A 13,414-nucleotide genomic window follows, 5' to 3' on the forward strand; every position below is an offset into this window, starting at 1 on the left:
TGTCAGGCTTCTGGGTTCTCTTCCCCCAAGCTATGGAGCCCTATGGACCCTGGAGTCCTGTGAAGGGGAAGCAGACATAGAGATTATCTGCATACACTTCTTGGAGGCTTTGTTCATATTTTCTTATTCTTTTTTGTCTTTGTTGGATTGTGTTAATTCAAAGACCTTGTCTTTGAGCTCTGAAATTCTTTCTTCTACTTGTTCAATTCTATTGCTGAGACTTTCCAGAGCATTTTGTGTCTCTACAAATGTGTCCATTGTTTCCTGTAGTTTTGATTTTGAATTATGCTATCTATTTCCTTGAACATTTCCTGTTTCACATCTTGTATCTTTTTTTTTATTTCCTTACATTGGGCTTTGCCTTTCTTGGGTGGCTCCCTGATTAGCTTTATAACTAACCTCCTGAATTCTTTTTCAGGTAAACCAGGGATTTCCTTAGTTTGGATTCATTGCTGGTGAGCTAGTGTGATTTTAGGGGTGTTAAAGAACTTTGTTTTGTCATATTAAGAGTTGCTTTTCTGGTTCCTTCTTACTTGGGTAGGCTCTGTCAGAAGGAATGTCTAGGGCTGAAGGCTGTTCAGATTCTTTTATCCCATGGGGTGTTCCCTTGTTGTAGTACTCTCCCCCTTTTCCTAATGAGGTAGCTTCCTGAGAGCCAAGCTGTAGTATTATCTTTCTTCTGGATCTAGCTACCCAGCAAGTCAGTCAGGCTTTGGATTGGTATTGGCATTCATCTGCACAGAGTCCTGTGATGTGAACCATCTGTGGGTCTCTTAGCCATGTATATCAGCACCTGTTCTGGTGGAGGTGGTAGGAGGGTGAAATGGACAACGGACTGTGAGGGTTCTTAGATTTGGTGGCTTAATGCACTATTTTGTGCTGATTAGCCTCCTGCCAAGAGATTGCAGTTTCCAGTGAGCATCAACTGTGGTAGTATAGGGAAGAACAGGCAGTGGGTGGGGCCCTAGAACTCCCAAGAGTATATGCTCTTTGTCTTCAGTTACCAGGGTGGGTAGGGAAGGACTATTGGGTGGGGACTAGGCGTGTCTGAGCTCAGACTCCTTGGGTGGGTCTTGCTGCGGCTGAGTATTTGGGTTGTATCCCATGTCCTGCAGGAGCAATTGCTTCCTTCACGGGGTTTGTGGGTCTTCTCAGGTTTCTTTATTTGTTCTGGAGCAAAAATCCATGATTCAAGCCTCCACATGTTGCTCTGTCTGTCCGAGTCAGAGTTGCAGTCTAGTCTTATCTCCTGTCCACCGTGATCCCTCTCAATTCAGCATTCAGGCTTTAAACTGTCTTTGGTTTGAAGGTCAGGTTACACCAGGGACCTGCCTCTACCTGCCTCCTGCCACTATCAAGATTATCATGTGGGTTTTTAAAATTCTATTGATATGGCATACTATATTAATGTTCATATATTAAGCCAATCTTGGATTCCTGGAATAAATTCCACTTGGTCTTAGTGTCCAATTATTTTTATATGTTGTTGGATTTCATTTTAATATTTTGTTGGATTTGTCTGTTCATATTCATGTGATATTGGTCTGTAGTTTTCTTGTGATGTTTGTTATTTTTTCTTCAAATATTTAGTAAAATTTAGTAGTGAGCCACCTGGGGCGTATGATGTTTTACTGCTTATTTAATATTTTTGCTTTGCTTGTTAAAGGTCTGTTCAGATTGCCTGATCTTAAGTGGGGTTTGGTAGTTTGTGTCTTTCTAGGAATGTGTCCATTTCATCTAAGTTACCTAATGTATTGACATGCAATTTTTCATACTATTTCTTTATAATCCTTTGTTATTTCTGTAAGATCTCTACTAATTTTTTTTAAATTTCTGATTCTAGTAATTTGAGTCTTCTCTCTTTTTCCTAGCCTTGCTACAGTTTTGTCAATTTTAAAAAATCTTTTTAGTTTTTGGTTCTATTGCTTTTCTATTGTGCTTTTCAATATTTGTTTCATTAATTTCCATTCTAATATTTATTATTTTCTTCTGATTTCTTTAGGTTTAGTTTACTCTTTTTCTAACATAAAACTAGGTTATTGATTTGAAATTTTTCTTCCTTACTATATACATGTGCAGCTAGACATTTACCACTAAACACTGCTTCAGCTTTATTCATAAATTTTGATATGTCTTCATTTTCATTTATGTCAAGGTATTTTTTAATTTCCCTTTTGATTTACTCTTTGATCCATTGGTTATTTAGTTGTTTGCTGCTCAATGTCCATACGCTTGTGAGTTTTCCAGATTTTTTCCTGTTGATTACCATCTTAGTCCAATTTGTGCTGCCATAACAAAATACTTGAGACTGGGTATTTCATAACAAACAGAAATTTATTTAGCATAGGTCTAGACCAGGGCTGGGAAATTAAAGAATAAGGGGACAGCATCTGGCAGAACCCTTTTGTGCTGCATTATCCCATGGTAGGAGGTAGAAAGGCAAGACAGAGCAAGAGGCCAAACCTGCCCTTTCATAACAGTACTCCTCCTGTGATAATGAACATATTTCTGTTATAATGGCATTAATCCATTAATGAGCACACAACTCAAATGACCTAAACACCTCTTAAAGTTCCCACCTCCCAATACCTTCAAAATGGCAGTTAACTTTTAGCATGAGTTTTGGAGTGAACAAACATTCAAACTGTATCAATTAGTAATTTCATTCTATTGTGTTGGAGAAAATAATTTATATATTATATCCATTTAAATTTAGTGAGGTTTGCTTTATAGCCTAGCATATGGTGGTGTATCCTAGAGAATGTTCTATGAGCAATTGAGAAGAATGTGTACTTTCTTGTTGGGTGGAGTTTTACAGATGTCTGTTAGATCTAGCTGTTTATAGTGTTAAATCTTTTATTTACTGGTTGATATTCTGCTTATTCTATTCATTATAGCAAGTGAAATATTGAAGTTTCCAACTCTTTTTTCTGTCAGTTGTGCTTTGCATATTTTAATGTTTTGTTGTTGGTGAATATATATTTGTAATTGTTAGGTTTTCCTTATAAATTTACCTTTTCATAGTTATAAAATGCCTCTAGCAATTTTTGGTTATAAGTCTATTTTGTATGAGACTAGTATAGCCACTTCAGCTTTCTTGTGGCTGCTGTTTGCATGTGTACCTTTTCTCATCCTTTTACTGTTAATTTTGAGTAAAAGGTTGTCTCCTGTGGACAGCATATGGTTGGGTCTTATTTTTTATTTGTTTGTTTGCTTGTTTTTATACAGTTTTTCTGACAATCTCTGCCTTTTTAATGAATTGTTTAATTCATTCATGTTTAATAATATTATTATATAGTTTGACTTACTTCTGCCAATTTACTTTCTGTTTTCTATGTGTCTCATGTCTTTTTATTCCTCTCTTCGGTCTTAGTCTTTCTTTTACATTAAGCGAATGTATTCTTTTTTTTTATTAATTTTTTTAAGTTTATTTGATATATTTGACGATCAGCGATTAGTTCTCATCCACATTGACTGTCTGTAGATTTTTGAAAGTGGTAACGGGTACATAGGTAACCAAAGTATAGAGCTTATTTGGTGAATCTTCATCCTCATTACGTTTTCTGGACAACCGCACACGGATTCAGTATGGGACATTTCTTATTCCTTTGGCCCAGACAGCTTTGTTGAGCCTGGTATCAATGCGCACATCTGGAGTTCCCATCTCCTTCATAGCAAATTTCCGAATCTCTTTGAGTGCCCGAGGGGCACACTTCTTGAAGCCCACTCCATGGATGCGCTTGTGAATGTTGATGGCAGAACGGCCCTTTTTCTTCTCGCCACCCTTCTTTGCAGGAGCCATTCTGCCGGGTCCGAGGTGGAAAGGAAGAGCGCGAGGAATTGTGCTAAGCGAATATTTTCTAATTCAGCATTTAAAAGATCTTTAATGAGTCTCTATGTTTTTTAGCTTTTTTTTTTCTAATGGTTGCTCTACAACTTATCGTATGTTTTAACTTATCAGAGTCCACTCTAGAGCTATATTAATTCCAATGAGATAAAGAAATGTAATTCATGTATCTCTATTCCATTTCCCTCCTTTTAATTATATATATTGCATCTTTTGCTGTTATAAACCCAATAGTACATTGTTGTAATCATTACTTTGGCATCTATACAGCAGTCCAGTACATCTTTGCTCCCACTCATTTTTCTTGTGTTGTTGTTATTAACACATACTCAACAGAGTGCAGAGTAATCCCAGCACCCTGGGAGGTTGAGGCGGGTGGATCACCTGAGGTCAGGAGTTCAAGACCAGCCTGGCCAACATGATGAAACCCCATCTCTACTAAAAATACAAAATGAACACACTCTATATTCCTATATGTTATAGAAATATTACATTATACCAACATATTATATACATACTCTCTTACACCACTGTTTTGTAAATCAGTTAAGGAAAATGCATTTATAGTCTTATAATTATATAATTATCTTTACCTTTACTGGTGCTCTTTGCTTTTTCTGTGGATCCAAGTTACCATCTGGCATATTCACTTGGTTCTTAAAAAAGAAATTACCAGATAAATTGAAAAATGGCCTACTAGAAGCAGCTCCCATTGATAGCTCCCACTGAGAAGAATGAAAATGGTGAGTGAATTCTGCACCTTCACTGAGGTACCCACGTTCTCTCATTGAGACTGACTGGGTGGTTGGTGCAACCCATGGAAAGCAAGGAAAAGCAGAGTGGAGCAATGGCCCACCCAGGAGCCCCACGGGGGAAGGGAAGCTCCCATCCCCAGCGAAAGGAGGCGGTGAGTGATTGTGCTACCTGCCTGGGAAACCATGCTTTTTCCACAGATCTGTGCAACTCACAGATCAGGAAATCCCTTCGTGATCCCAAATCACCAGGGCCTTTGGTCCCAAGCACAGAGCTGTGCAGATGGTCAGGTTGCAGCCAGTGGCAGCTTGCTGGAGACTGCCAACCACAACCGAGTACTTAGGGGGAGGGGCGGCCACCATCACCGCAGCTCTGGTTTTGCTGTTTTCCCCTGCTGGTGCCGGAAAGACTGGGTGGTTTGAACGAGGAGGAATTTCCCACAGCACAGCACAGCAACTGTGGCAGATCCAATTAATGAATTGCCAGACTGCCGCTTTAGGTGGGACCCAGATCCATTCCCCATCACTGGGCTGGGCCTCCCTGTGGGAATTTCAGCAACTCCAGTAAGAGGTTTATGAACAGAACTCTGATCTCCCTGGGATGGAGTCCCTAGTGGGAGGGGCAGCTGTGATCTCCACAACTCAGCAGACTTAGTCTTTCCTGCTTGCCGGTTCTGAAGAGGTGGGGCAGTCTGAACAAGGAGGAGTCCCCCCAGTGCAGCACACCCACACCACCAAGAGGCAGCCAAACCGCTTCTTTAAGCAGGACCCAGATTTCATGCCTCCTGACTGGGTGAGCTTCCCCCAACATGTGTTGCCAGGCACATTATATAGGAGCGTTCCCACCAGCATCAGGTTTGTGTCCCTTTGGGATGGAGTTTCCAGAGGAAGGATCAGGCAGCCATCTTTGCTGTTCTACAACTTCCACTGGTGACACCTCCAGGTGCAGGAGGGACCCAGGTGAATACAGTCTGGAGTAGACCCGCAGCAAACTGTAGCAACCCTACAGAAGAGGCTGTCAAAAACAGAAAACAACATCAACAAAAAGACCCCATAAAACCCCTCCAAAGGTCAGCAGCCTCAAAAATCAAAGGTAGATAAGCTCACAAAGATGAGAAAAAAATCAATGCAAAAACGTTGAAAACTCAAAAAGCCTCTTCTCCTCCAAATGATTGCAGCATGTTTCCAGTGAGGGCACAAAACTGGGCTGAGGCTGAAATGGATGAACTGACAGAAGTAGGCTTCAGAAGGTGGGTGATAATGAACTTTGCTGAGCTACGCTAAAGGAGTTATGTTTTAACCCCGTGCAAATAAGCTAAGAACCATGATAAAACATTACAGGAGCTGTTAACAAGAATAACCAGTTTACAGAAGAACATAATGATCTGATGGAGCTGAAAAACACATCATAAGAACTTCATAATGCAACCACAAATATCAATAGCCAAATAGACTAAGTGGAGGAAAGAATTGTACAGCTTGAAGACTGTCTTGCTGAAATAAGACAGGCAGACAAGATTAAAGAAAAAAAAAATGAAAAGGAGTGAACAAAACTTCTGAGAACTATGGGATTATGTAAAAAGACTGAACCTACAACTGATTGGGGTACCTGGAAGAGATGGGGAGAACGGAACCAAGTTGGAAAGCATAGTTCAGGGTATCATCCAGAACTTCCCCAAACTAGCGAGACAGGCCAACATTCAAATTAAGGAAATCCAGAGAACCCCAGCAAAATATACTTCATGAGACCAACCCCAAGACATATAATCATCATATTCTCCAAGGTCAAAATTAAGGAAAAAATGTTAAGGGCAGGCCAGGCACAGTGGCTCACAAAGTCCTGTAATCACAGCATTTTGGGAGGCCGAAGCGGGAGGATCATGAGGTCAGGAGATCAAAACAATCCTGGTCAACATGGTGAAACCCTGTCTCTACTAAAAATACAAAAATTAGCCAGGCATGGTGATGAGTGCCTGTAATCCCAGCTATTCAAGAGGCAGGAGAATCACTTGAACCCAGAAGGTGGAGGTTGCAGTGAGCCGAGACTGCGCCAGTGCACTCCAGTCTGGCAACAGAGACTCCATCTCAACAACAACAAGAAAAAGAAATACAAACAACCAACAGAGAACACTATACACATCTCTATGCACATAAACTGGAAAATCTATGAGAAACTGATAAATTCCTGGATACATAGACCCTTCCAAGTCTGAACCACAAAGCAGTTGAATCCCTGAATAAACCAATAATGAGTTCTGATATTGATGCAGTAATAGCCTATCAACAACAACAACAGCAACCAAAAGCCCAGGACCAGAAGGATTTACAGCTGAATTCTACCAGAGGTACAAAGAGGAGCAGGTACCATTTCTTCTGAAACTATTCCAAACAATTGAAAAGGAGGGACTACTTCCTAACTCATTTTATGAGGCTAGCATCATCCTGATACCAAAACATGGCAGAGATTAAAAAAAAAAAAAAAAGAAAAAAAACTTCAGGCCAATATGACTGATGAACATTCATGCAAAAATCCTCAACAGAAGACTCGCAAACCAAATCCAGCAGCACATCAACAAGCTTATCCACCATGATCAAGTCAGCTGGGATGCAAGGCTCGTTCAACATATGCAAATCAATAAACTTAATTCATCACATAAACATAACTAAAGACAAAAACCACATGATTAAATCAATAGACACAGAAAAGGCCTTCAATAAAATTCAACATCCCTTCATGTTAAAACTCTCAATAAACTGGGTATTGAAGAAACATACCTCAAAATAATAAGAGCCATTTGTGACAGATCCACGGCCAATATCATACTAAATGGGCAAAATCTGGAAGCATTCCCCTTGAAAACCAGCACAAGACAAGGATCCCCCCTCTCACCCCTCCTATTCAACATAATATTGGAAATTCTGGGCAAGGAATCAGGCAAGAGAAAGAAGTAATGGGTATTCAAATAGGAAGAAAGGAAGTCAAATCGTCTCTCTTTGCAGATGACATGCTCTTACATCTAGAAAACCTCATTGTCTCAGCCCAAAAGTTTCTTAAACTGATAAGCAAATTCAGCAAAGTCTCAGGATACAAAACCAATGCGTAAAAGTTACAAGAATTCCTGTATACCAACAGACAAGGTAGGGAGCCAAATCATAAGTGAACTCCCATTCACAATTGCTAAAAACAGAATAAAATGCCTAGGAATACAGCTAACAAGGGAAGTGAAGGACTTCTTTGAGGAGAACTACAAACCACTGCTCAAGGAAATCAAAGAGGACTCAAACAAATGGAAAAACATTCCATGCTCATGGATAGGAAGAATCAATATCATGAAAATGGCCATACTCCCCCAAAGTAGTTTATAGATTCAGTACTATTACCATTAGACTACCATTGACATTAACAAAATCAGAAAAAAAAGTATTTTAAAATTGATATGGAGCCAAAAAAATCCCATATAGCCAAGACAATTCTAAACAAAAAGAACAAAGTTGGAGGCATCATGCTACCTGACTTCAAGCTATACAACAAGGCTACAGTAACTAAAACAGCATGGTACTGGTACAAAAACAGACACATAGAACAATGGAATAGGATAGAGAATGCAGAAATAAGACCACACATCTACAACCATCTGATCTTTGACAAACATGACAAAAAACAAGCAATGAAAAAAGGATTCCCTATTTAATAAATGGTGCTGGGAGAACTGGCTAGCCATATGCAGAAAACTGAAAGTGGACCGCTTCCTTACACCTTATGCAAAAATTAACTCATGATGGATTAAAGACTTAAATGTAGAACCCAAAACTGTAAAAACCCTAGAAGAAAATCTAGGCAATACCATTCAGGACATAGGCACGAGCAAAGGTTTCATAACCAAAACATCAAAAGAAATTGCAACAAAAGCAAAAAAAAAAAAAAAAAAAAATTGACAAATGGGATCTAATTAAACTGAAGAGCTTCAGCATAGTGAAAGAAACTATCATCAGAGTGAACAGACAACTTATAGCATGGGAGAAAATTTTTGCAATCTATCCATCTGACAAAGGGCCAACATCCAGAATCTACAAGGAGCTTAAACAAATTAACAAGAAAAAAACAAACTCATTAAAAAGTGGGCAAAGGACATGAAAAAATGGCTCTCAAAGACATTTATGCAGTCAACAAATATATTTTAAAAAAGCTCAATATCACTGATCATTAGAGAAACACATCAAAACCACAATGAGATACTATCTCACACCAGTCAGAGTGGCAACTATTAAAAAGTCAAAAAACAACAGATGCTGGCAAGGCTGCAGAGAAATAAGGAATGCATTTACATTATTGATGGAATACAAATTAGTCCAACCATTGTGGAAGACAGTGTGGTGATTCCTCAAAGACCTAGACCCAGAAATACTATTTGACCCAGCAATCCCATTACTGAGTATATACCCAAAAGAATATAAATCATTCTGTTATAAAGATACATGCACATGTATGTTCATTGCAGCATTATTCACAATAGCAAAGACATGGAATCAACTCAAGTGCCTGTCAATGGCAGGCTAAAGAAAATGTGGTACATTTACACTATGGAACACTATTCAACCATACAAAGGAATTAGATCATGTTCTTTGCAGGGACAATGGATGAAAGCCATTATCCTCAGTAAACTAACACAGGAACAGAAAACCAAACACTGCATGTTCTCACAAATAGGAGCTGAACAATGTGAACATACAGACACACAGAGGGAAACAACACATACCGGGGCCTGTTGGAGGGACACGGGGGGAGGGAGAGCATCGGGAAAAATAGCTAATGCACGCTGGGCTTAATACCTAGGTGATGGGTTGATAGGTGCAGCAAATCACCATGGAACATCTTTACCTATGTAACAAATCTGCACATCCTGCACATGTACCCCAGAACTTAACAAATTTTAAAAATTACTATCAGGGGTCAATTGCTTTCAGTCTGATGGACTTTCTTTAGTATTTCTGGTAACGTCAGCCAGCAACAAAGTTTGCTTATCTAAGAATGCCTTATTTTGCTTTCATTTTTCAAAGGTGTATACCTTTTGTATATCTTATCTGGAGAAACTTCTAGCTTTTTTTTCAGGATTGCTTTGTTTATTCAGAGTTTCTTTAGATTGTATATGAATTTTAGGATGTTAGTCTTTTTGCAAAAACCATAATTAGGATTTGGATAGGGATTGCCTTGAGTCTGTAGATGGCGTTCAGTGGTACTGACATCTTAACAATATTAAGACTTCCAATCCATGAACATAGGATATCTTTCCATTTATTTATTTATTGTTTGTTTGTTTAATTTCTTTCAGCAATGTTTTGTATTTTTTATTTTACAAGTCTTTCATCTGCTTGGTTAATTCCTAAATATTTTTTTGATACTGTTGCAAATGGAATTGTTTTTCTAATTTTAAATTGTTCATTGTTAGTGTATGGAAATGCAACCTACTTTTGTGTGTTGACCTTGTGTCCTGCTACATTGCTAAATTTATTAATGTTCCTTTTTTTGTGGAATCTTTAGGGCTTTCTACATACAAAATAATATTGGCAGAGATAATTTTAATTCTTTCTTTCCAATTTAGTATCTTTTATTTTTTCTTGCCTAATTGCTCTAAGAGCTTCCAGGTCTGTGTTGAATAGAAGTGATGCAGTCTTCCTTGCTGTGTTTCTGATCTTAGCAGAAAAAGCTTTTGCAGATTTTCACTACTGAGTATGATGTTTCTTGTGGATTTTCATATATGGAATTCATTATGTTAAAATTATTTTCCTTTTATTCCTAGTTGTTTTTTTCTTTAATTATGAAAGCGTACTGAATTTTGTCAAATGTGTTTTCAGCATCGAGATGATCATGTTTTCTCCCACCATTCTGTTAATATGGTGTATTACATTGATTGCTTTTCATATATTGAACCATCCTTATAGTCCAGAAGTAAACTCCACTTTGTTATGCTGTATAGTACTTTCAATATGCTGCTGAAGTCAGTTTGCTAGTATTTTATTGAGAATTTTTTTGCATCAGTGTTCAGAAGGGATCTTGGTCTGTAGTTTTCTGTTTTGTAGTGTCTTTGACTGGCTCCAGTATCATGAGATGGAGCAGTTTCATTCCAAAACCATCTCCCTGTCTGTGGAATAATTGTCTTCCACAAACCAATCCCTGGTGCCAAAAGGATTGGGAACTGCTGCTCAATAAGATTACCAGCAGATTTCTCATTAGAAATTAGATGCCAGAAGATAGTGGGCCAATATAGTAATAATGCTATGAGAAAAAAAAAAAAGTCCACCAAGAATCCTATACCTGGCAAAGCGGTTCATCAAAAGTGAAGGAGACATTAAAATATTCTATTCTTATAAGGAGTGTGCAACCTTGATCCCTGGCGTGTACAGTTAGCTCACAAGAGGGCTTGTATGCCTATGAAAACCTAATGTCACCACTGATCTGACAGGAGGCAGAGCTCAAGTGGTCATCCTCACTCACCAGCGCCACTCACCTCATGCTGTGTGGCTCAATACCTAACAGGCCACAGACTGGTAACAATCTGTGGCCTAGGGGTTGGGAACCCATTACTGATGAACCTTTGTATGTGACAAGCAGCTTCTCTCTTGTTGCTTTCAAGATTCTTTGGCTTTGGCTTTTGAAATTTTGATATTTGTGTGGTCTCTTTACATTCATCTTAGAATTTGTTGAGCTGCTCGGATGCTTATATTCATGTCTTTCATCAAATTTAGGAAGACTTCAGTCATTATTTCTTGAAGTATTCTCTTTCTCCCTCCACCCTGCTTCTGGAACTGCAAACATATGCATATGTTGGTCAGCTTAATGGTGTCCCACAGATCCCTTAGACTGTTCATTTTTCTTCAATCTTTTTATTTTCTTCAGACTTATTAATTTCTACTGTCCTATCTTCAAGCTCATTGATTCTTCTTCTGCCCTTGGATTCTTCTAGGGAATTTTTCATTTTAGTTATTGTACTTTTTAGCTCTGGTCTTCCTTTTTAGGTTCTCTTCCTCTTTATTGATATTTCCATTTTCCCAATACATTGATTTTTAACATTCTCCACATCTTCCTTTACTTCTCTGAGCATCTTTAAGACAGTTGTTTTAAAGTCTTTGTCAGTAGATTTACCAACAGGTCTTCTTCAGGGACAGTTTCTATTGACTTTTCTTTGGAATGAAGCATATTTTTCTTTGCGTGTCTCATGATCTTTTTGTTGAAAAACTGACATTAAAATCAAATAATGTTGCTACTCTGGAAATCAGATTCTTCTTCCCCATCGTCTCCTGGGGGGTTTTGTTAGTTAATTTACTTATTTACTTAGAGACAGAGTCTCACTCTGTCACCCAGGCTGGAGTCCAGTGGTGTGATCTTGACTCACTGCACCCAGGTTCAAGTGATTCTCCTGCTTCAGCCTCCCAAATAGCTGGGACTACAGGTGCCTGCCACCATGCCTGGCTAATTTTTTGTATTTTTAGTATAGACAGGGTTTCATCATGTTAGCCAGGATGGTCTCAATCTCCTGACCTCAAGATCCACCTGCCTCAGCCTTCCCAAGTGTTGGGATTACAGGCATGAGCCACTGTGCCTGGCCTTATTTATTTTTATTGATCCTTAGCTGTCTCTATGCCAAGGATCAGCCTGAGGTCTTATTTTAAGGTCTTCTTGGGTTTTTTCTGATCCTGTACCTTTCCCTGGGCATGGACAATCACTTTCTACTTCTCCCTATACATGCAGGTACTTTTGAATGTTCTAGTCTTTAGTGTCTGGCTCCCAAAAGGAGAAAATGAGAAAAATGAAGGGTGGGGAGAAGGGTGCTGGCCCTTTAAATTCCAGCAATGGAAGTAATTTAAGCTGGATGGAGAGGGGTTTGCAAAAATGGGCAGAGGTGCAACAATGGCCTCTGGACTCATCTGCCCCTCTAAAATTAGAAACAGCAATCAAGGATCTGGGTCCATGTGCAAGCTGCTCCTGGAACATGTGCACACTTGCCTGCTGGGGGTAGGGTAGCTGTTACCATGCCAGGAGCTAAAATTAAACCTAATTTACCATCTAAGCCTTGCTCTGGAAGTTACAAGGCATCAGCAGACTCCAGAGATCTAAATAGTCACATCAGATTCTGCCAGTGCAATTACTGTCTAGGTCGGAAGATGTTCCTGGTGGTTGGTACTCTGCTGTCTTCCCAGAATCTTCCCCTTCATTGAATAATAACGTAAATGCTAAAAATGCTTGTCTTTGACTTACCTTCCATTCCATTTGAGCATAAAAGCCTGTGGATGGCCTTCACTCCACTGACCTCCCTCTGGTGCCTCCTGCAGCATCTGGGCATGCCTACCTAGCAGTGATGGTCGGTGGCAAGGCCTCTGTGCTCCCTTTTCCCCTCAAAGCTTCATTTGGTCCTTCATGCTCCTTTTTCAGCTTTTGATTTTTTTAAAGTGGCATCTGAAATGAATGTTCATATCTGGACTTTTCAGTTCCTTTGGGAATCTGGGGAATAATGAACCCCACACTTAGCAGGCACTTAAAAGTAATAAACTCTCAATCTCTCAATCTGTACTGCCCTCAGCAAACTCCACAATGATCCTTCAGAAATATCTCATGGATTCATGTGAAAAGGTTCTTGCATTAAATCCTGAAAAGCAAAGCAGAATTCAGGAAGACCTGGGTGAGGATTAGGGTGACTCAGGCTTTCAGACCAGCAAGAGGGAGGAGGGAGGATAGTCCAGGCACCTGCTTAGACATTTTAAAGTCATTCCTCTTCAACACAAATTTTTAACTAATAAGCAAAAATGTAAAAACCATTA

At 39.2% G+C, this 13,414-nt stretch overlaps 1 pseudogene across 1 annotated transcript; it reads right to left on the reverse strand.

Annotated features, from left to right (window-relative positions):
* Nucleotides 1-3,414: 3,414 nt before the first annotated feature.
* Nucleotides 3,415-3,817, reverse strand: LOC116550534 (annotated as a pseudogene). Its single transcript, XR_004268480.1, has one exon. The product of XR_004268480.1 is annotated as a 60S ribosomal protein L31 pseudogene (transcript).
* Between the last annotated feature and the right edge of the window lie 9,597 nt (nucleotides 3,818-13,414).

This window comes from Sapajus apella, unplaced genomic scaffold (genome assembly GCF_009761245.1).
Source record: "Sapajus apella isolate SASKATOON/1434 unplaced genomic scaffold, GSC_monkey_1.0 scaffold8, whole genome shotgun sequence".
NCBI lineage: Eukaryota > Metazoa > Chordata > Mammalia > Primates > Cebidae > Sapajus > Sapajus apella.